Here is a 25,333-nt window from a genome sequence, read left to right on the forward strand (position 1 = left end):
GAATTAATTCGAGTATTATTGGCTGCTTATATCTCGAATGAGTTCAACTTATTAATACCTCAAATTGTCCTACTATTCATTTCTTTATTAATTGCAGTTTTTTTTATTACAGAAAATAATAATGAATAAAAGGACTGAAAGTGAATTCAAAAATGATTTTTCCAAGTATTTGAACTAAGAAAGAAGAGGATAACAACCGAAAAATAAAGTGTATACATATATCAAATATTATTTTGATCCTGATGCATTCGTATCAACAATCAAAAGTATCTGATAGCAATACAGTAATATATCCGGATTTCTTCCATTTATGACAAACGAAATGCATAACGCAATCCAACGCTCAGAAATCGAAAGTGGCCAAACTATCTTTACGTCCGATGATTTCGGAGAAAAGTTGATACCTCCCAATTCCAATAAACCCTAGGAGTGATTCTAAGATTTTACGAGATTGGCCATATAAATTTTTGGAGATTGCCTTTTTCACGAACCTGCCCTGACCCCCTGATGGCTTCTTGATCAGCCCTTCTCGGTGGCAATAAATTCGGCCAAGTGAGTCATAGGATTCTCCCCAAATCCTCTCGGCCAACTACGATTGGAAAGACGGGGATCTGTCCAATCAGTGATCCAGTCTTTGCTCACATGATTGCTGATTCTGTTAATCTGGGAATATCTCCTTAGTAAATATTTGGAGAAAGTCCGTTGATTTCGTCTGGGGGCGCAAAAAATCCAGTCGGATTATGGACGTTAGTCTGAGCTTATCGGAAGGTTTTTCGATCATTCCAGTGCGGTCTAGGTATCGAAGAATAATACAAAATGAAACAATAGATCTCTCAAATTCTAATGATCTGAAAAATTATTGCGATATTCATATCAGGATTGTTCATTCATTTTAAAGAAGTGGATAAAAGAATATAATTTTCTTCAAATGTGTATTCGAAATATTCTGCATTTCAAGTATTGGTGAATAGAAACACTCAAGTGATAATTTTCATAAAATGAAATTTGTTTATACATGGCTTTCCAATAAGAGGGTTCATTTTGAAAAGCCTGCTATCTGAACCTGTTATCTTTTGACATTTGACAAGTAAAAACTACGCCATTACTGAAATAGAAACGATACACGCCTCAACAATGCATTAAAGTTACTGGAATTCACTACAACAATGGTGACAATTTTGCAGTCACAGATCGCAAATCCAAAAAAGTACTTTTGGATCATCACGAAGCACCTTCTCGGTAAGCAATAGTGCAACTGGTGGAATAATTTGAGCACTTCGCACTAGTTAGTGACGTGAAGTAACTAATCCGTCTGCGTCGCTCAAGATCAATACGTACATTGATGTTGCTGTTGTAGTTCACAGTGTTGACGAAAATCCAAGTCTGTTGATTCCTCGTCGACCTTGGAAATTAGGCATTCCATAAACTAAATAACACAATGTTATGCATGAAGACTTAAGTCTTAAGTTTTTTTTTTATTTTCAGTTAAGACAAGTACTCAAACCTGTCGATCTCCAGCAAAGTTATATCTTCGCTGATTGGGTCCTTGAAATGCATCAAACTGATCCGGATTCTCATCGAAAAATCATCTTCAGGCCCAATTTCACCTCTGAGGTTACCTTACTGCGCAGAATTGTCGCATTTTGGATTCGGACTAAGAATGATTTTGAAAAGTATCTACATTTTCAACGTGTCACTCTTTGTTGTGATGGAACCTTTTTTATTCAAAAATGAGGCTGGTGCGACGTTTAATTTCAACAAAATGACGCTACGTGCCACACAGGTCATTACAATTGACCAACGAAATTCTGTGATTTAACGCATTTAGACTTTTTTATTCACGGTGACAATGCTCCATTGCCTATTAAAGAAAATTAAAAAAATTGAATTCGTGAAGATATTGAGGACATGCAGACGCAAATGTGCAACGTGGTAATGGAAAATTTCATGTAAAGGCTATAGTGCTGCAAACGTAGCGGCAACTGCTATTTGACTGATATCTTTTTTATCTTTAAAGACATAACTTCCTCTTCATAATGACATAAACATCATTCTTTGGCGTTTGAGTCTCATTGAAGACGTCATTAATGTTTAGCTATATCCACTTTGACTTATTTTTTCAAAATGCAACCGCAAATTTTTCTAGTGCCATTTGAAAAAAAATATTTTTCTTTACAGAGCACATAAAAAGTTTTGTTATGATTCATAAGGAAATTTTCGAGAAAATTAATAGAATATTTCAAAACAAGTTGCAGAATGGGCTCCTATTTCAGCACGAATGCAAAATTCAAACGCGAGAGTGTTGGAATTACCTTCTGCAACGAGTATTAGATGATATTTTTTCTATTTCTGTCAAGTTTTGTGAATATTGTCGACATTCAATGCAAATTCAGATTATACATTCTAGTGACTTTTGTATTGTATCTTGGCAGTTGGTGTGACTGTTACGAAAATTGACAGATTACTGATTTTGAATCGTACGTTTGGAATTTTGAAATAATTAAAAATTACGCATAAAATTCGTGAACTATGTCTGACAGAATTGATTTAACACCACCAGAAACAAGAGAAATTGCGAATAATGTTGCAAATCATTTCACTTTATCCAAATTATATTGAATTGACGTGTGTTGAAATTTCATAGGATCGGATGTCAGTGTAGACAACCACAAAACGAAAAATATAACGGAAAACAATTCTGATTGAATTTATTACTGCACTTTTTGTAGTATCTACTGTAATGAACTCATTATGATACTGAAATAGAGAAAATTATTTCAAAGTAACTCATTTCACATAGTTGATTGAACAAACTAATTCCTAATTATGTGACAGTTTGTAGAGTAATATTGTTACATTTATTTGTAATCCTAGTTCTCAATGCCTCGATATTGAAATCATTATAACATTAATTCTCTCAAAAATTATATCATGTAACATGACAAAACTTTCGATGTGCTGTGTCGAAGAGAATATGCGTTTTCAAACAACACTGTCAAAAATAACAGTTGAAGAAATGTCAATAACGCCGTTGAAGAAATGTCAATAAATGCGACTAAAACGTCAAAATAACTTGAAATAAAAGTCGACGTGTCCGCGGATCCATTAAAAGAACTCTTCCTTTTCTAGATGCTGAATTTATTCCTTAGTTTATGTAACCATACACTGTATATTTGAGAAGATGTACATACACTTTGTCCGTAAAGTATGGAACAAATTCATTTTTAGCTAAACAGATCATTTTAAGAACTAATCCTGAAACATGTCGATTTTTTATTTTAATTTACCGTATTTTAAAATAATAATCGAATATACAAGGTGAATTACTTTCGAGTAATGACGTCACCGTAATTTTTTTTAAATGGAACACCCCCATTTTGTCTCAATTTTCCGATTACTCTAGCTGAGCTGATTCCAAAAATGTATCACATGTTGATTCCAATTGGTACTGGGTGGACAAAAATACAATAGTTATGTGTGTGCTCATGAAGTAACGCGTAACATTCTTTATTAGTTGAATTAACAATATGTTCAAAAATACTCATTGTCTAGCGGCAATAAACCAAAAATGACATTTCACAAAAAAACCAGACGACTATGTTTTTTTTAAATTGATAAGAAATAATTTCTTTCATATTCTGTCTGCTAGACCACAAGTACCAAACATGTTTGGAAACAGCTCATTTTTTCTAAAAATGTAACAAACCACAGGGTGTTACATTCAAACCAGTTGCCGCTAGGCAATAAGTATTTTTGATAATATCGTTAATTTAACTAATAAAGAATGTTACGTGTTTCTTTATGAGCACACACAAAACTATTGTATTATATTTTTGTCCACCCTGTACCAATTGGAATCAACATGTGATACATTTTTGGAATCAGCTCAGCTAGAGTAATCGGAAAATTGAGATAAAATGGGAGTGTTCCAAAAAAAAAAATGACGGTGACGTCATTACTCGAAAAGTAATTCACCCTGTATATTAGATTATTATTTTAAAATACGGTCAATTAAAATCAAAAATCAACGTGTTTCAGGATTATTTCTTAAAATGGTCTGTTCAGCTTAAAATGAATTTGTTTCATATTTTACGGACACAGTGTATATTAATTTTTTCCTCCTATTCTAGTTAATCATTATAGTTCATCGAAAGACTCTTACACTAACTACTGTGTGGATGCAAATACGCCATAAAGCGTTGAAGAATTTGTATTTTTCAAACGTCACTTCCATCTACGCCATAAAATTAATTCTTGTTCTTCGTAAAGATAAAACGGGCTACAAGTAAATTAATCACTCTGATAATTAAGTTGTTTCACTTGAAATGAGAAATTGTCTTACATGAAGTTGTCGCAGCCTACGGTCGAATGGACGTTGACAAAAGACAAATGGACGAAAAGATTGATGGTCATATTCTGACTTCAATTCATTACAATAGATATCTTGCTCTTATCTGCAGTTTCAAACAAGAAAAGTAGTTAACAAATTACATTAATCTGTCTTACTCTTCTAACTCACATCGGATTTTTATCCCAGGATATTTCACTTTTGAAATAGTGGATTATTAATTTTGATCCATTCCGGGAGAATTTTGAAAAGTGGGGGTCAGCGATAATTGCTGTGTTTTTATACGTCAATTAAACATACAAAATTTTGAAAGTATGACCGAAAATAGCCTCAAATGGTGAAGTTCACATCGGTAATGACAGTAATGAAAACTTGTGGTCACATTCAATATTCGTCCTGGTATTTTCAAAATAAGTTTTTGATTATGAGAGAATCGCTTAAGTTCTGGCAACGATACGTTTCGATAGAGTACAGAGTAGATATTTTCTGATGCTAAGGACAGAGAATAGAGATGAAATCCCATCAGTTTAATAAAGATGGCCGATGTGGTCATTTGAACAATTTCCTTTCCATCAACATCGCTTTAAGTAAAGGGAGGTACAAATAGGCGTGTTCGGAATCATTGTGTCTGAATTAGGGCTGGGAATCATGAATGAATGATTTGAATATTCGAATAATCATTGAATAATTATTCGAATAATTGCATTTTGCATTATTCGAATAATCATGAATATTCACTGAATAGTTGAATAATCAATGACTTCTTTTCTATTCATGAATAATCAGTGAATAGTCGAGTATTCACTGAATAGTTGAATAATCAATGACTACTTTTCTATTCATGAATGATCAGTGAATAGTCGAGTATTCACTGAATAGTTGAATAATCAATGACTACTTTTCTATTCATGAATAATCAGTGAATAGTTTTCTATTCAGTGAGTTGTTCGATATTTATGAAGTAACGAATGTAAGTTTGAATGATCACTTGACTCACTATTCAGGAATGATTAAAACAAGGCTTTGTGATTCACTACGGACAAATCGTTTTATTAATATTAAAATTACTGGAAATTACATAATATTGAAAATGATAGATACAATTGAATTAAAATTATTCATTTAATAGTAGTACAAAAAGGTATTCAGCCAAAGAAAAATTAATAAAATTTGGATTTCATCAATGAAAAAATATAAAAATGGAATATAAGATTCTAACATATGAATTTAGTAATAAAGAGTTCTAATAATAATAATATAAGATTCTACATTCGAAAATGTAACCTTGCCTTCCTATTCCGTATGTATTGCTATTTCTAGACATATTGCTCTATTTCAGAGGTCAAATATTGTTTTATGTATTCTGAATTGCGAACCAACGAATCTTTATTTTCTTTTGAATCTATGGTCTTAAAATGTACACACATCGACTGATGTAACATCCTTCCCTAACAAAACTGAATCAGAAAACAAAGTTTTTTTGAAAATTCCGAATAATTGATCACGAAGTGTATTTTTGAAGAATTTAATGTTCTCAGAATCCGCTTCATCATTCTTTTTGTACCTCTAGACCTGTAAAGGGTCTATGTAGATTGTGAAGGTTTTGCTGCGTCTATTGTATTTCGTACGTTCTCATGTGATGAAAAAAACTCTATATTTACCAAACGACAATTTGATTATAAAAATAGGACAATTTTTTCGGTAAAACCAGAATACTCCCGACTTTTCCAGGAATAACGAACGTTTTTACATTTATGCATTAGATTATAGTAAACTTTGTTCAATATTACCTGTTCGTTAAATAGATCTGTTAAATATTTATGCATATTTTTTGCTAGATCTCAAATACTCTTATTCATGAAAATAAGCCAATTCCTTCAACGAGACCGTACTAATTTGAATGACAATTTATTTGTTTGGATTCCGAACACTGACAGGAGAACCAAAAATGGCGGTGTGTGACGTCACACCAAAACGATTATACCACGTCGCAAAGGGTATATTCACTCCTCAAAACGCTCGGATTTTATTTGTTCATTAAAACATGAGTTTAATCACTGAATATTGACTGAACATTCATTGAATAATCACGGAATAATCATTGAATAATCACTGAATAATCATTGAATAATCACTGAATAATCATAGAATAATCACTGAATAATCATTGAATAATCAGTGAATAATCATTGAATAATCACTGAATAATCAACGAATAGTTGAATATTCATGACTACTCATGAATAATCAAGCATGAATATTTGTTTGAATGAGTTATTCGAATAATCGAATAAATTTATGAATGAATATTCGAATACAAAAAGGCGAAAAAGTCCCAGCCCTAGTCTGAATTGTATTCATTCGCAGAAAGTATTCTGTACAAAATGGTAATGATGTTCTCTCATTTTTTATTTTGCGATGTTTTCCTGGTGATTTCATAATCGTCATTCGACCATGACTTGTATTCGTGAATACGATGCAACAGTGAAATGAAAATTTTGAATTTTGATCAGTCTCGGGTCTAAAAATGACGTCGAAACAATTTTCTTTTGAATCGAATATCGTAAATAAAATATAATGAAAATTATAAATCAATAAATTGAAATCAACTGATCAAAGTATGTGCTAAAAAACAGGTTCCTCTTGAGACTTTTAACTATGAAGAATACGATACTTTTCATAGGTATAGTTGTAGGAAAATAGTAGTAGTAGTAGTAACAGTTCTTTATTGACCGTAAACAAACAAATTGCCATCGACCTACGGTTTTCAAGCCATAGGAAAATATTTTTTGAGAATTCGTTTTTTTCAAAATTTCATTTTGCTGATCTCAAAAAATTCGTCTGATACAATCTGCTGATAAATTTATAGAATTCGTACCCATGTTTTTTCGAAATATATACCTACAACTGTGCAGTCAGGATTGTCAATTTCTTGAGAAATTTGAGTATTCGACATATATAATAAATATCTATATCCCTCTGGACTCTTTCTCCATGGGGATGGGATTGGCCTTTCTATCGACATAATAACATTTATAATATAAAGAATAAAAAATAAGAGGGATTATCACTTCGTGGTTTTTCGCACCGATTCATTTACATAAACTTTCGCTTTATATTATTTCTTTTTTCGAAGCAAATAAGTTGAGGGCACCACTGTACAACCACTTTCACGAAATTATAGTTTCTCCTCTTTTGCAATGATTTTTGTGAGTTTTTTTTTCACGAATATTTCAAAAATATGTGTGCTTTGATATTATCAATTTTTTACGAAAAAAAAGTAACCAAATTTTTTTGTCTATTTTTTATTCGCAAATTGAAAATATTTACTTCCTTACATGTATATTACTGTATGAAATTATGTAAAAACCCTATTAAAATCGGTGATTTGTAAGAAAACATATCTCTGAACGGAACAGCCACGTGGTGGTGTTCTTTTTTAAGGACAGATTCGTCATCGAAATAGATAAATTTGAGGACGACTTTGCATTTTATTGTATTGCACACTTTCATTTATCCCTCAGTAAATAATAAATTCAACTCTCGAAAACTTCATACAACTCTCCTGGAGGCCTAAATGAGTTGGCTTAAAAAAAATTAAACTCCATGAAAAAATAAAAAAACGTGATGTTCGAGACCGAAGAGATCCGGGCACAATCAACTAGATCATTCGGCTGATTTTCATCAATAATTAAACGGGAAATCTGCGTGAAAAAGCACTTCACGTCTAGCATGAAAGGCATCGCTTCGGCCATATTTGCATTTGAAGAATGGCGTGGCACTGGGGCCTATTTCAAAAATCATTCCGATTCGATTTAGTATCGGAATGAATTATCGGCGAGTCGAGTGAGTAATCAACATTCCATTTCGACTGAAATTGGATTTCCGCGATTATACAATCACAGGCCAAATCGGGCCTTTCGAAGGCTGTGATTGATCATGAACTGCATTTTGACGTGGCACTTTTACGTAGGAATTGAATCTGGAGATCGTTCAGGAGATGATTTTTATCTTGAACCGAACGTTTAGAGTGGGGGGTGGCGGGGAAGGAAATATATGTTTCGGTTTTTACGTACAATCTATCGATTCTTTACAATGTTTGTAATTATAATTTTTTGAGCCAAGAATGATTTCAAACGATGAGCTTCGACTCTGTCCTCAAATTTTAGAGCTACCTGAGCAATCGACTCTAGATGGTGCAGTCCACTTCCCTGGGGAACGATCTCTTACTAGGGGCTTTCCTCAGGGATGTGTACTGGGCCCTTTGCTTTTTATTGTTTTTGTGAATTCCCTTTGTTATATTAAGACCTCTGCTAATTCTAAGTCGATTCTTTATGCTGATGACAGCAATTTTTTGATTATATCAGGGGATGTCGACTCCTGTAGAAGGGCTGGAATGGATACGGTTTTGTCTGTTGATGGATGGTGTAATGAAAGTGGTCTCATTCTAAATCATGGTAAGAGTCAGGGTATTTTCTTTTATGACAGCCAGTCGGTGAAGAACTATCCACCTTTTTTGTGTCATGGTAATGGTCAAATTGAATTCGAGGATTCTGTTAATTTTCTGGGAGTTGCTCTAAATAAACACCTGCGGTGGGATCATCAGGTGTCTAAGTTGGGAAAGTCTCTCAACTCTTCGGCTTACTTGATTTTCATAATCAGGGACAAGTTGGAATGTGCTGTGGTGAGAGCTTCTCTACTACTGAAGATGTCAATAAAATTGACGAAACGTTGGCTACCTGAACAAGTTAAATTTTCCTGAAAACTGATTCTCATATCGCTAAAACAATTCATCATTGAAAAGATTGAAGCCAGCTGTATTTAAAGTGAGCTATTTGTGTGGCTCAGTCCATAACGCAAGACACATATGAATTCAATAAAGATTTGATGATTAATTCGTACCAACTTTTCGCTAAATGAACTTTGACTTTTTCTAACATTCTACCGATTTTCCGCTTCATCTTCTTAAATTTTTACGATTTTGAAACACCCACATTATTAATCGCTTTTGTCTTTTGCCTTACGCATTTTGTTAGAGTTTTTTCTACACCGGTTATGAAACCAGAAAGTTGGAGCTAACAACCCGCACCAAGGGCCCTGTGAAGAGCTGGGATTTGTACCTCACACGATTTCCATAATGATTGCATATATTTCAAAAACTAATAGATCAAGAAGAGCACGTTCACACGACAAGCCCTCAACGCGCGTTGAATGAGCTCTGAATAATTGGATACCGTTCACATGGTAAGCGCTTGCCAAGCGCTGAACGCGCGTTACCGCAACTGCCCGTATTCAGTTTGAATTCTACATTTTGGTTTGAATCTTGATTCAGTATCAGATTTAGTTGAAAATTAAAATTTTCAAGTTTTGATAGGTAATTATCGATCGAATAGTTTCTATCATTCATCAATTAAAACTGATCCTACTTAAACCATCTTCCCTTTACTCCATAGTTACGAATTTTCGAAAAAACAACCCCTGGACCCCAAGGGAAGTCGATTATTTTTTCACAGTTCATTCACATCGCTAATACCGAGGTCTATAAAAAACCAATATTTCCTCCAACGAATACTCTGAATACTATCGGAACTTACTTCCCAAATTTATATCCGATCTAGTGAATATTTCCATAAAAAAACGTTTTTCTGCCCCACGCCACTGGACACCGCCTGCGGACGTTTCCGTCAAACAGTCTGCTAAGTTCACACCGATTTATTTTCAAACGGATGCAAAATTACATCAAATGTATAAGGTGTGTGAATAAGTCTTTCCCGTTTTTTTTCAAATTTTGAGCCTTTATTGTGAAAAAATGGTTACAAATGAATTATTGAAAGTATTGGCCATCGCTAGCTACAACTTTTCCCCATCTTTCTGGCAACATACGAATCCCGTTGCGAAAAAATTCGACCGGTTTGGCCTCTATCCAGTCATCCACCCATTTTTTGGCTTCCTCGTAGGAATGGAAGTGCTGGTCAGCCAGGCCATGCGTCATCGATCTGAAGAGATGGTAATCAGACGGAGCAATGTCTGGACTATACGGCGGGTGGGGTAGGACTTCCCATTTGAGCGTTTCTAAGTATGTTTTCACCGGCTGTGCAACATGTGGGCGAGCATTGTCATGTTGCAAAATGACTTTGTCGTGCCTGTCGGAGTATTGTGGCCGTTTTTCTCGCAGTGCGCGGCTCAAACGCATCAATTGTCGTCGATAGACCTCGCCTGTGATCCTTTCATTCGGTTTCAGAAGCTCATAGTAAACCACACCTAGCTGGTCCCACCATATACAGAGCATGAGCTTGGCGCCATGAATATTTGGCTTGGCCGTCGATGATGATGCATGGCCGGGTAGTCCCCATGATTTTCTTCGCTTCTGATTATCGTAACGGATCCACTTTTCATCGCCAGTCACGATACGATGCAGAAAATCCTTTCTTTTATGTCGCTGAAGCAGCTGTTCGCAAGTGAAAAAACGCCGTTCGACGTCTCTCAGCTTCAGTTCGTACGGCACCCAATTTCCTTGCTTTTGGATCATTCCCATGGCTTTCAAACGCTTGGAAATGGTTGTTCGGTCAACTCCCAATGCTTCAGCAAGTTCTTCTTGCGTTTGACACGAATCTTCATCAAGCAAAGTCGCCAATTCTTGATCTTCAAAGATTTGCGGCCGCCCGGAACGCTCCTTGTCTTCCACGTCGAAATCGCCACTTTTGAAGCGTCGAAACCATCCGCGAACACTTGAATCATCGACACAACCTTCTCCATAAGCTTCCTGAAGCAACCGATGTGCCTCGGCAGCAGATTTCTTCAAATTGAACCAATAAAGTGAAACTTCCCGCAAATGACGTCGACTCGGCTCAAATTTCGACATTTTCACGATTTCAAAAATTTATGATGCGAAAAAATTTCAACTAATGTGTTAATGTGGAATTGTTGACAGATGAATAAGCTTTGATTATGACATATGTAACCATTAAATACTCGCACAGTATTGGTGGCGCCATCTCTTACAAAAAACGGGAAAGACTTATTCACACACCTGATAGAAAAATTATTTGTCTACTATTTATGCGAAAAAATAAATGTTTTCTCCTACCATTTCAGAATATCAAAAATATATATAACACAAGTACAATATCATAATTTTCCAAAATGTAAATTGAATTCAACACAAACAGCAGCTAGAATACAGTTGTTCAATTTTTTTCAATAGACTGCCTAAGAAATAAACAATTATAAACCATTTAAGAAAAAGATATTTAATTTATTGTTGAATAATTATAATTAGAACCATAGAAGATTTCTGCTGTTAAGTGGTAGATGAATGTTATTTTCATACTGTTTCTCTTCATTTGTATTTGTTTTACGTGTATCTCATGATTTCTAAATAAAGAGCTATTATCATTTTTATGTGGTCACATAATAATTTTTTTTCTTCATTAGCATCTCCTTCACAGGATATGATGACGAGTTCTTCCCAAGCCCGTCTCCTTGAGTTTTTTCTGAATATACACTACTTGTCATGTCGCATATTACAGGACAATTCTCAATTTCATCTATGAATAATTCCATTTAGAAATATTTCTGACCGAACGGATCGAAGGAAAATACGTAAATACGTCTCTGGCATCTATCAGCTCGTGCAAGCGCGCTCATCTGAACGGTTACATTAGAAATCTATGATCTCAAAGCGCGAGCCAACGCGCGCTTACTACGGTCAAGCTCTAGAACAGCGCTCTACGCGCGCTCCATAAAAACGCGCGTTGGCATGTGTACGCTTCAAAGAAAATTCATGTACTTGTAAACGCGCGTTGTCAAAACGCGCGTTGAGCGCTTGTCATGTGAACGGGCTTAAGACTTCCACTCAATTATCAAAAGACTGGAGATCTGTCTAACTTGGAATTTTCTATGGTTCTGATAAGCAATCCACACAATCATTATACAAAGTATATTGTTGTTTCATATGACCACACAAAGTCTGAAATCGATCGGATCTATTGTCATCAGAATACTGGTGAATTTTTTTCATATTTATCCCAAATTTTCTCCGGTTCTGGTGAGGTATCAATATGGAATTGTGCAAGATGCTTGAAATTGCTACTTTACTCTAAAATGCAAAATTGTATATCGATCTAGTTTCTATTTTGCAAATTGTCAGCAAAATAGAATTTTGAACGGCCATATGGACAGAACCCTTATCGAATTATGCAACCCTTAACTGAATTCGAGATCCGAACTCACCAGAAAAGTATCTAGGTTCTTCCATTCGAGAGTCAATGTGTTTATGACCGAATGGAATTGTGAGTCGAATTTTATCGTTCGAGGAAATTCGCAGTAACAAATTAAAAAAATACAGAAATCCTGATGAAATGAATTTAATAGCCACTATTCTGAGATTAGCGCTCAAAAAGAGCATCAAGACGGATTCTGATTATTAGAAATTCAAATACTGAGTTATTATGGCTATATCGTTATAAAGTAAACTTCGTTTTCTTCCAAACATCTCGATACTTCCAATTGAATTTGAAATATTCTTGTTTCTTGGAGTAAGGCCAACCTATATATCATCTCATACATAACAAATAAGTACCCATATCAAATTAATATCGATTATATTATGAAAACCCATCACCCTCTCTCATCTTTCTCTTTCATACGCCTGGAAATTGGAATTTCGTGTTGTTTTTTTTGTCCAATATCTCGTTTTCACTTTCATCCTCCCATATTTTCCTTATCGAAAGCGACACCAATGCTTCCGTGAGTTTCCAGGAAATGGAAATATTTGAGCCGAAGGATATGCGATTTGAGTTTGTGTTTAGTATATTCAGCTGCTCTTTTCAATTCTATTTCATGAATTACGCATGAGAGGAGAATGAAATCGATTCAAATTCTAACAAAACAAATATCAGGAATAACCTTGAAAGTTGTGAAGATTTTGAGTTCGTTAATGGGCAAAATCTGATTAGGTATTCCTTAAATATAGATGACGTTTCAGAATTTTGTTTCGTTATTGATTTCGAAAATGTAGATTCCAGATAAAGAAGAAAATCTGTACTTAGGTGTTGTTGTTTAAAGCCTAGTGCAAAATTTCAAGTTGACGAAACAATAGAGTTGAGATTCTGATTGTTTCAATGAATAACAACAATTTCAAGCTCCGATGTCCGGGTTATAAGATTTTGCGTGTGTACCAAATAGAATAACCGTTTCAAGATTTATGCTTAATTTCGTGTTGATAGCAACGTCAGAATTTTGAGAATTAGATTATAGAAAATTTAAAAGGCAGCACTGTTCTAATCCAGAACATCGCAAGCATTTTATGATTTCTAGGACTCGCTCTGCTCGCCGAAGGGGCTCCGCCCCTTGGACCCCGTCACTATGCCGGTAGATCCTTCACTGGGTATCCCTCTAGAAAATAAAAGATTTTTTTCGGAAACCTTGTATCGTTAGCTGATTTTAGACGATTCACTCGGTATCCTATGCTGATTCTAGGGTAGAATTCTATATGACTTCTTTCCTAGAACATACCATTTCGCCCTTGCTCACATGAAAATATTTGATGCAAATAACTTTCCATGACGACAAATCAAGGGCGGTCCTAGCCTTAAGTTTGAGGGGGTTCGCCGTTAAGGGTTTCGAGTTTTTCTATGGTACCAAATCCCAGATTACGCCGATATCGAGCTTAACCTCTCAAAAATATTTATATTTAGATATTTATATGAATATTTATACAGGGTGTTTCAAGTTCGAAGGCCTATTAGACGTTTCTGGAGAACGGGGCCGATTTGAAATCTGAAAATTCCGAATATGACATTGTTCATGATGCCCTATTCAGCTAAAATATTTCAGAAGTTCTGGCACTTCCGGTTATACAAGAATTAAAAAAAAATTCTTCGAAAAAAATATTTTTTTTCATTTTATGTTTCAGATATTATCAAGATTTCCATTCTCAAATACTCTCTGCTAAAATTATTGCGTTAGTTCTCATAGTTTTCAAAATATTAAGAAAAAAACGTAAAAAAGAGAGAATTTCCATAGTCACTATCACGTGAATTATTTTCACTGTGAATATCCTATGCGTATACTCAATTCATTTTCACAAACTAGAATGATGTTGGAATATCGTGCATATCTTGAATTTGAAAAATATCATCACAGGGTGTTTCAAATATTGTGCCAAAAATTGTGAACAAAATTTGATCATAACTTTTGATTTTCAAATCAGAACCCTATTTTTTTGTGATTTCGTTGAATTCTACGGCAAAAATAAGGGTAGTGTTCAAACATGATTATGCTCTCAAATTCAATAATTCAAGAGTTATTCCAGATTTTATGAATTTATGTTATACGTAGGGTCAATTTCATTCAATCTGTTTCTAGAGTGCGTTTCAAATATTCAATTATTTCAAAGTGACAGGTGTACTCATTATTGAATAAAGTAGATTATAATTTGACGATATGAATCCCCGTTATTCAAATAATGAAATTCTGGATCTATTCCATATCCACGGTGAATGCAACAGAATTGTTTCGAGAACTTGTCGAACATTCAATCAGAAATATCCACATTTACCACCAATTGACGAGAAGATAATTCGGAAGGATGTTTCAAACTTTCTGTTACTCCCTTTTCATCACCACGCTGATTTTTTCCTGAATTCATAAAATGTATTCTACCGCTTTTTCATATGAATAGAATTGGCGCACAGGAGTCCTGCATGATTTTATTTCATTTGGTAGGTAGAGGTTTTTTTCTTCTAGGTAGGTACTCCATCTAGTATAATGGATATTCATGAAGTATGCAACATCCTTTCAAGAAAATGAGGAAATTTCTGATTTAAAATTTGATGAGTTCTACCAATAATTCTAATGCATTCATCGAAAATATGGAATTAGATATTTATAATACAAGTGCAGAACTTATTGATATTCTTCCAAGAGTTCAAAATGACCGAGTGGTAGAATGAGCCTTCTGTACGAGTTTTAAACATTATGTTCCCGAATTCACTGCCTTTTTATTGAAATTGACGGAAATTTCCATAAATATCTATTAGTGATTTTTGAATTGAAAAATGTTGGTTGGTAGAACAGTTTTCTGTATCACAAATTTGACAAATAATAGATAAATCCGTTCCAGTCTATTTTGTTCCACAAAATGTGCCGGAAAGAACTGATTTGCCACATAATTAGAGAAAAGTATATCCAGAATTTAGTCATTTGAATATCGGAAATTCAATTCGTGAAATCAAATTAGTGAAGCTTTGATAATGAAAATACCTGTTACATGTAAAGTAATTAGATATTTAAATTTCTATGGTCATAGAGTATTATTGCTAGTCTGTCTGGAAACAGATCGAATAAAATTGACCCTACGTATAACATAAATTCATAAAATCTCAAATAACTCTTGAATTATTGAATTTGAGAGCATAATCACGTTTGGACACTACCCTTATTTTTTACCGTAGAATCCAGCGAAATCACAAAAAAATAGGGTTCTGATTTGAAAATCGAAAGTTATGATCAAATTTTGTTCACAATTTTTGGCACCCTGTGATTATATTTCTCAAATTCAAGATATGCACGATGTTCCAACATCATTTTAGTTTGAGAAAGTGAATTGAAATAGGCATAGGATATTCACAGTAAAAATAATTCAGGTAATTGTGACTAAGGAAATTCTCTCTTTTTTACGGTTTTTCCTTGATATTTTGAAAACTATGAGGACTAACACAATAATTTTAGCAAAGAGTAATTGAGAATGGAAATCTCGATAATATCTGTGACATAAAATGAAAAAAAAGTTTGTTTTGAAAAAAATTTTTTTAATTCTTATATAACCGGAAGCGCCTGAACACGAAAATATTTTAGCTGAACAATGTCATATTCCGAAATTTTAGATTTAGGCGTACAACTTTGCTCCTGCCGTTTTGCAATAGCTGGCTGTAACGGTAAGTGATAGTCGAAATAAATATATCGTAGATGTCATACAATAAGTTTAGTTATTTGTGAACATAACGCCATCGACATGTTAGTCGATTTGTGTCTGCATCATAAAGTTATTCACGATTAACCATGTCAGCTTACGAGTCAAATTCTCGTCATTTGAGGGAGGTTTTAATTTTCTACTGAAATATGAATAAAACTGCGGCTGAGGCTCATCGAATGCTCTCAAATACCTATGGTGAGGCCGCTATTAGTGAAAGAACGTGCCGAGAGTGGTCTCAACGCTTCAAGAATGGTGATTTTGATGTCGAAGACCAGCATCGCGGTGGAAGAGAGAAGGTTTTTGAAGATGCAGAATTGGAGGCAATACTTGATCAAGACTCATTTCAAACGCAACAATAATTGACAGGATCATTAGGACTACAAGCCATTTCAAAACGCCTGAAAGTCATAGGAATGATTCAGAAACAAGAAAAGTGGGTGCCGTATGAGTTGAAGCCGGGAGGTGTTTGAACGGAGTTTGTTTGTTTGTGAACAGCTGCTTTCGAGGCAAAACGGAAGGAATTTCTGCATCGGATTGGGACTGGAGACGAAAAACGGGTTCATTACGATGATCCCAAGCACATAAAATCATGTGGATATCCCGGCCATGCTTCCACGTCGACGGCTAAACCGAATATTCTCGGTTCTAAGGTCATGCTCAGTATTTGGTGGTACCAGCTCGGCGTAGTGTATTATGAGTTGTTAAAACCGACTGAAACGATCACAGGCCATCGTTATCGAACGCAATCAATGCGTTTGTGTCGAGCATTGAGAGACAAACCGCCGCAATACGACGAGAGAGTAGATGAATGGATTTTACTGCATGACAATGCTCGACTTCATGTTGCGAAAGTCAAGATATACTTGAAAAAGTTGAAATGGGAATTCCTACCCCACCCGTCGTATTCTCCAGACGTTGCTCCCTCGGACTATCACTTGTTTTGATCAATAGCACACAGCCTGGCTGACCAGCACTTCCTATCTTATGAAGAATTAAAAACTTGGATCGATTCGTGGATCGCTTCAAAAGATGACCAGTTTTTTCAATTCGTACTCTGCCCGAAAGATGTGAGAAAGTATAGTGATCAGCGATGGGCAATATTTCGAATCATAAATGTATAACCAGTGTTTTACAATAAAGCCTCAAATTTCGGTAAAAAAATTTGTACGCTTATGTATTTGTTATATTATAATATATTTATTTACTTATCACGGTTTTAGCCATTCAGGTAGAAATAAAAAAAAAATAGTAAATCTATTGTTTCATATGAAAAAAAAAAGACAATTGGCAAGTATAACACAAAATCTAATTTGGTCTGTGAACCCTTTGAAAACCTTGTAATCACAGCGTCCTGGTCAACATCAATGTCCCTGTATATGTTCAGGAGGACTAAACTGAATCCGATGCCAATATCGAAAAAACCAGAATAACACCATATGAACTACCATTTATTCATTTCGAAAATAAACTTGCCGAATTTTCTGCTCGAATAGCTGTGCGAAAATTATGATTCCATACAGTTTTATAATACGTCATAATCTAAAACAATCTATTAACATGAATTTCCACCAAGTAAAAAACCGATCCCATCAAGAAGATCTGGCATACAGGCAACGTTGCAGATTATTTAGCATCTGACAGACGTTACGAGACGACACTAATTTCCGGGAAAACCTCGGAGGCTTTCGGCAAGTCTCGTTGACAATCGGGATATTGACAGCCAGCTGCCAGACTGATTTCGCGGCAAAGTGGAATTTTCAACTGAAACAGCAGTGTTAGCAGTTTTGAGTTTTTTAAGTTTGGAAGTTTTTCAATGGATATATTTTGTGACATGGCAGATATGGAAAACCAGGAAAAAGTTTGCTCTCTTTGCGGTGTGGAGTTTTCTACCATTTCTTCAAAAAATAGGCATTTGCGAAGTATTCATGAAGTGAACAATACTCCGACTTCGAAGTCGCATATTATTTGTCCGCTTTGTAAGAAAAATGAGCTGCAGTGTGGAACTTATAAGAAATTAGAAACTCATTTAGCATTGGAGCATGATATTAAATTTCAGAAATTAACAGAAATATTAGGTAGTAATAACATGGTTTAAGGAACAATGGTAATAATAAATGTGTGTTCATTGTGGAAACCTTTCGAAGGGCGATGCTAAGGTTTTTCATACTCGAAAAATTTAATTAATTATTGATAAACATCATCGATAATTATAATGTACATGAGAAGAAGGATTAGAATCTCTTGGTTGCTAGTGCTTTTGTTAATAAAGGGGCTTTTTATTGCAATGGGTTCAGTGAATTGAGATTCTGTTGATGCTATTGTGAACATTAAACAATGTAGATTTTTTTTTAATTTCGAAAGATATTTTCCATAAAATAAATTCCTATTATGACAAAACAACGAATTTTATTGTTTTATCCTTCAGTATTATCGAAATCCTCTCCTATACAAGGTAACAATTGAAAACAAATATAATAATTGCCTGATGGTATTCAAAAACGTTTGTGTGGATATGATATATCCACACAAACGATTTATTATTAATAATAGTACATAGCATGTAGTACTATTAATAATAAAATCAACATTGTCAAGTGAATACCTAATAAGAGTTTATTGGGTCTCATGATGAGAGCTCAAAATTCATATGATAAATTTTTAATATTGCTCAAAAACTATCCTCTATATATTTCTTCAGCATAAAATATCTTTAGTTATATATTCAGACATTCATGAATCCAGCCCCAATCTAGCACATGAGGATATAAGACATGAAGAGTCCAGGGAAGACAGGTAGTAGATACTATCCATTTTTCATTATTTTCTATATGTAGAGAAAAAGTAGTAGTTTAGTTTCATAAGGCACACGCAGAACGGAGAAAAAGCCAAAGCTATAACGCAAATGAAAAAGTTGTACATGGAAGAAAGGTCCGCGCGTTAATTCGTGAAATATTACGAAATAGTTCTCAGGATAAAATACCTAAAAATGACATTAATTGTTCTTGCTATGCTATATTTTCAAACATCCAAATTCGATTTCCTCGAAATGTTATCTGACTGACATTTCGCCTTTCTTCCTTGTACTCTTCATATCATTCTAAAAAGATGTAATTAAAATTATTAACTAGATAATTCAGGATCGATAGGAAAAAAATTTCGTTCCTAATTGACTGTATTCACACATATATATATATACATTCTATTCATGTAGTCTGAATAGTCGCACTATGATCCAACATCCGCCAAGCTCTTTTATTAAGAATTATATTCAAATCTACCGCCTATTTGAAAGTACCGTTTGTCAACGGAATTTGCCGAACGCCTCCGAGGTTTTCCCGGAATTTAGTGTCGCCTGACGTTACGTATTAAACATGATGGCCGCCGCCATATATAAACAATCGATAAAACCATCGATTTTGACGAAAAAAAGGCATTTTTATTTCAGGGAAAGCTTGAAATGTGATTAATTAATCATTTCTAACGAGAATCAGTTAATAAAATACAAGAAAACTAGCTATTAATGTGGATAACCTCACCTTCATTAGGCCAATTTCACAATTAAAAAAAACTATCTGGATTAAGGAATTTATGATAGCGGATTCGTGATCTAAGACCCAAAATAAGTAAGTCTGCAAAATTTCATCACTTTTGAATCATTATTTAAATTAATTCTATATAGTAAACATTGTTTTTCTTTTCAGAAGACGGATTATTTTCGTTTGGATGGATAATTATACAGGATATTTATTTGTCGAATATCAATTAGAAGTATCTAGAGATGTTGGACCAATTCAAGTCTGAAAATTGAGATTAAAGCTTCAAATTATTAACTAATTTGTAAAGAAATACACAATATTTGATCAACAATTATATAGGGTGTATATATATATATTTGAAGTAGTAATTAGACATTTTGAAATCTGAAATTCTCATTTCTCTAGAAATGGCAATTTCTTTCTTCTTTAAAAAATTTGGGAAAAATGCATAATCAAAATGTGAGAGTTATTATCAGCCAATAGAAACACTACCTGAAAAAGAAACTGCATTCAATGTTTATTTTCAGTTTTGACAAATATTGAATTTACATAATCATTCGATAAGATCTATGAAAAGACCTACAGTGAAATTTTGTTTTAGGAATATTCAGTATAGCTATAATAAACTGAAAAGGGGCAGAATGAATAGATCTACCTTTCAAAAACCCATGGCTAATGTTGCCTTACAAGCAATCGTTATAATATCAATAACATCTTTGAGAAATCAGGTTATAAGAAGTCCCTCATTTCCGAGGTTCATCAATACTTTTTTCAGTTGAGCAGCAAATTATTCTTCTATTTCATAATTTATTGAGAAATACAATGTTCGATCAACAATTATATAGGGTGTATATATTTAGAATACAAGGAAGGACACCTTTTGAAATCTAAAAATTTGGTTAATAGTAGGTTATTTTCCATAATTTATAATATTGAAAGACCAATTGGACATTCCTGAAGAACTAAGGCGTTTTTAGAATCTGAAAATTGTATCGATGAATTTTGCATACTCTTCTGTTGCATTTTTTTTAAAGGTATATAGACAAAATGATTTTTGTGGGTTCTGGTGAATGATCAAAGGGATACAGGTAACAATTTCATTAATACCAGTCAAGATATAGTTATCATAGATAAGGGATGATATAGAAATTTCACTAGATAATTCTGATTCAGTGGAGGACAGCTGAATTAAAGCTTAATCGTGATGGTTCGTTACGTTATAGAGGAAGCTTGTAGCTCTGGGTTTTACTCAGAAGTAAATTGAACAGGGCAATATATATAGTAAATGAAATTTTGACAGATATTAGTTAAAAAATATCAATAATTGAGCATTGTATTTACATAAAATCAAAAAATAACTTGCTAACTGTTGTTGCATTATACGTAGATGACTTTTTTGTTTTAACAAATGTTAATTCTGAATGAATATATCTGATGGAAAATTTAAGTGATAATTTTATCATAAAGAATTTAGGGAAAGCTAAAATTGTTTAGGGATGAATATCACTAGAAATTATGAAAAAGGTAGTATAGTAATCGTTTATATATTCTTCAAATATGTATTGCAATAATTCAACATGTCTAATTGTAAACATATGAAAACTCCTTTGAAAACTTAATTGAAATTTGATTCAACAAAAGAGAGTTGTAATGATGAACCATATAAGAAATTAATAGGTTCATTAACGTCTTCAGCAGTATTAACTAATCCTGATAAAGCATACTGTTAATCTCTTGAGTCAATTTAATAATTATCTCATTATTGAACACTGAAAAAGTTCAAAATTCATTTCAAGATGCAAGTAAAAAAAGATCATTGTTCAAGTTTTACTTCAGTCAGAAGATGTGTTCAGTATTTGAAATGACTGCCTCGGTACTAAAATTGTATCAGCCAATACTATTGACCCATGTTAGTGGGTTCGATAATTACATTGACTTGATTTTTTTCAAATGTCAACTTTGGATCTGAATCAATTAATAATTTAATTTTTACCAAAATCAAAAGCAATGAATATACATATCAGTTGGATAGCATTTTCGAAGTGGCCATAGAGCAACTATTCCTATAACGATGAAAACTTTAGTGAAATAGGTATCTACATGTTTATACAAGTTGAATCATTCATTCATGAAATGGAAAGTTTTGATGAATAGTTACTTTTTAAAGTATTTTATACCTACATTGAATTGCTGGAAAATTGATACCAATTTCAAAAGTAACTGCCATGTTGAAATTCTTCATATACTGAATGATCCTTTAAATTTTATTTCTGTCGTAACATTTTGACTAGTATTTCAACTGATTTTCTATATGTATATCCTAGTATAGCTTTAATAAACAAACTAAAAAGGGACAGAATGAATAGACTTGCCTTTCAAATACCCATGGCTTATGTTACCTAATAAGAAATTTTAATATCTTGGTGGAACCTTTTTGAGAAATCAGGTAAAAAGTTTGAGTCTCTAATTTCCAAGGTTTATTAATACATGTTTCAGTTGAGCGGCAAATAATATAATAGATAATATATAGTTGAAATTATTCGTATGGAAGATTTCACAACGATTTGACTTATTCATTATAAATTCAACAGCACTGCACACAAATTCTTCAAAAACGGATTGATCATTTATATTTTTGCACTCTTCTGTCGTAAAAGTGTATATTTTAGATATTCCAAAAACACATGGAAATTTTTGAATGTCATCTGACTAACTTGGCTCTTTTTCCAGTAATAAAGCCAATTGTGAATTATCTATGAGGAGTTTTTCTATCTGTTTAATACATGATCAGATGAAGCTTCTGTTCTGTTTTGTAGTTCCATCTTCTGTCGCAATAGATTCAAATTCTCACGAAAGAGAATGTAGCTTTATAGTTTGTGGAAAATAAACGAAAAATTCCTGAAATGAAGTAACATTCATATCCAATTGAATGATACAAACACTTAAAACAAACCTGAATTGAGGAAAATGCATTCGATGATATAAATGTTCATTTCCAAATTTTGACAAATATCTATCGAATTTTCGATTCGCCGAAGACTTTGCATTTTATCTGTCGGCATTTATTTAAATATTGAATAACAATTTTGGAAACTGCAAACTTTTTCAAGAACTTTCATATATCGAAATGGAATATTTATTATTAACATGACACTGACAGCCAAATTGTCCACAGATACCACAGAAATATGGGACTTGAAATGTCAAAATGATCCGAAACACCCCGTATACTCGAAAACCGCGGGGAGAATCGAAGGTTTTGGATTTTTCCCGGGATCTCCAGACGATTTTGAGGGGGGTCTTATTCTTGTCATTTTTGCTCTAGATGGTCCCGTTTGGGCTGTGATTTTACGTTTATAGTTTGACGTATATGTGCAAGCGGTTTTATATATACTTAGATACACGCGTCAAGAAGAAAAAGAAAAATTAATATTCCAATGGAAACAGATGGAGATATATAATGAACGAATAATACAAATAAAATATGTGTGATGTCTGACGGAAGAGAAAAAATATAGTAACTGACAAAGAAACTGCAACACCCTGAAAGAGCTGCTTAAATTTTAAATTTTTTTTGGTAAAACATAGATAGTAAAGCATGGAGTAAATTACTGAATTCGGAGAAAAAGAACGTGTAGGTTTTTTCATGTAAACAATTATTGTTACTTGAATATTATAGTCATTTTTTGGAAGTTTTTTAAGTTGCACAACAAACCAGTTGTTCGAGGAGATCCAAAGTCGATTATTAATTCATGTAAAAATGCACAGAGCACGTGTACGCGGAATATATCGCCAGCTATAAGTGAATTTGAACGAGGTCGAATTATTGGTCTACTATTGGGAGACGGGGTTGTCATTTCGAGAAATCGCTAACCGTTGGAACAGAAATCCAACCACTGTTATGAGATGTTGTCAAGCGTGGTTTGATAATGCCCAAAACCGAAGAAGAGTAGCCATCGGACGTCGAAGGGAACAAATGAAGTTCAAGATCGACGTCTTAGACTTATGGCCATTAGAGACCGATATGCGACAACTAGATATTTGGCTGATGAGTGGTTAAGAGTTAACTTTCGATCGGTTTACCGCCGGATAAGGTATTTTGGACTGCAGCATTATCGACTTCATCTTGTGTTACCTCTGACGGTCAAGCAATGCCGACAACGATTACATCGGAATGTGGAATGGCATCAGGTCATCTTTTCTGATGAATCTCGATTTTCTTTGGTTGCACATGATGGCCGAAGAAGGGTTAGATGACGTCGGGGAGAAAGACGTGAACCTCAGTTTGATGTTGAGCGTCATGTACACCGGATAGTAGGCGTTATGGTATGGGATGCTACTGCACATGAAAGTAGGTCACCTTTAGTCTTCATTCAAGGCAACATGACAGCTTTGCGTCAACTTCAAGATATTGTGGAGCCATTTGTTCTTCCTTACCTTAACCGGCCGAGAATCCAATATTTCAGCAAGATAATGCCCAACTTCATGTTGCCAGAATTAGTTTAAATTTTTTCGAAGCGACCCATGCAAATCTTTCACCATGGCGGCCCAGATCCCCCGCATTTTCGCCCATAAGGCATGAAACATCACGGGGAGAAGGCTTGGAAATTTACCCCAGCCCCACGGATTTGACGGCTCTGAGACATGAAGTACAGGAAGCTTGAGATAGTATCTGTCAATAAGAAATAGAGCATCTTATTACATCAATGCGGAGACGTGTTGGGGAGTGTATAGATAATCGCGGTGGACAAACACATTATTAACAAATTTATTGGAAAAAAAATTTGTAAACCCTTCGTTTTTTCTCCAAATTGCAATCATGTTCTCCTTGCTATACTATCTATTTTTCACTAAAAAAAATTAGAATTTGAACAACTCCTTCTGGGTGTTGCACTTTCTTTGTTAGTTAGTGTAATACGAAATGACCGAAGAACTTTCGGGTATTTTTTCAAAGCTAAAGAAAATAGAACTTTATCGTTTGTATACCACCCCGGCTCAAAATTCAGAAAATACGGACATCGTGACGAGATGATATAGCTCTTCGATTGACAATTGACATAAATGAGATCGAGTATAAGTGCTTCAAGCTCATTTACATTTCTGCAATTACTCTTGAATAATAAGACATTTCCTGTCGGATTGTGGTATTCTAGTGTGCGATCAGGGCAAAACTCATAGAAGTTTCACAACTTGAGGAATCATACCGATGTGGGAAATTCCAGATTTCTCTCAACTGACTTATCAGTTTATATTTCCATAGAAGAGCAAGATCCAAAGAAGACAGACCGACTTCTGAATCTGCATAATACGAGAATCTCTAGAGGCTTAGAAAATTCTCTGCAGGTATATGTGAACGAGTGATCACCGAATTACCATCAGGAACGAGTACAGCGATCCGTTTTTTTTTATATGTGTTCCATGATTAATTTCAACTCTACAGAGTGCCTGTAATCCATCTCTGAGATAACTTCA

Source organism: Harmonia axyridis, chromosome 4, assembly GCF_914767665.1.
Source record: "Harmonia axyridis chromosome 4, icHarAxyr1.1, whole genome shotgun sequence".
Taxonomy (NCBI): Eukaryota; Metazoa; Arthropoda; class Insecta; order Coleoptera; family Coccinellidae; genus Harmonia; species Harmonia axyridis.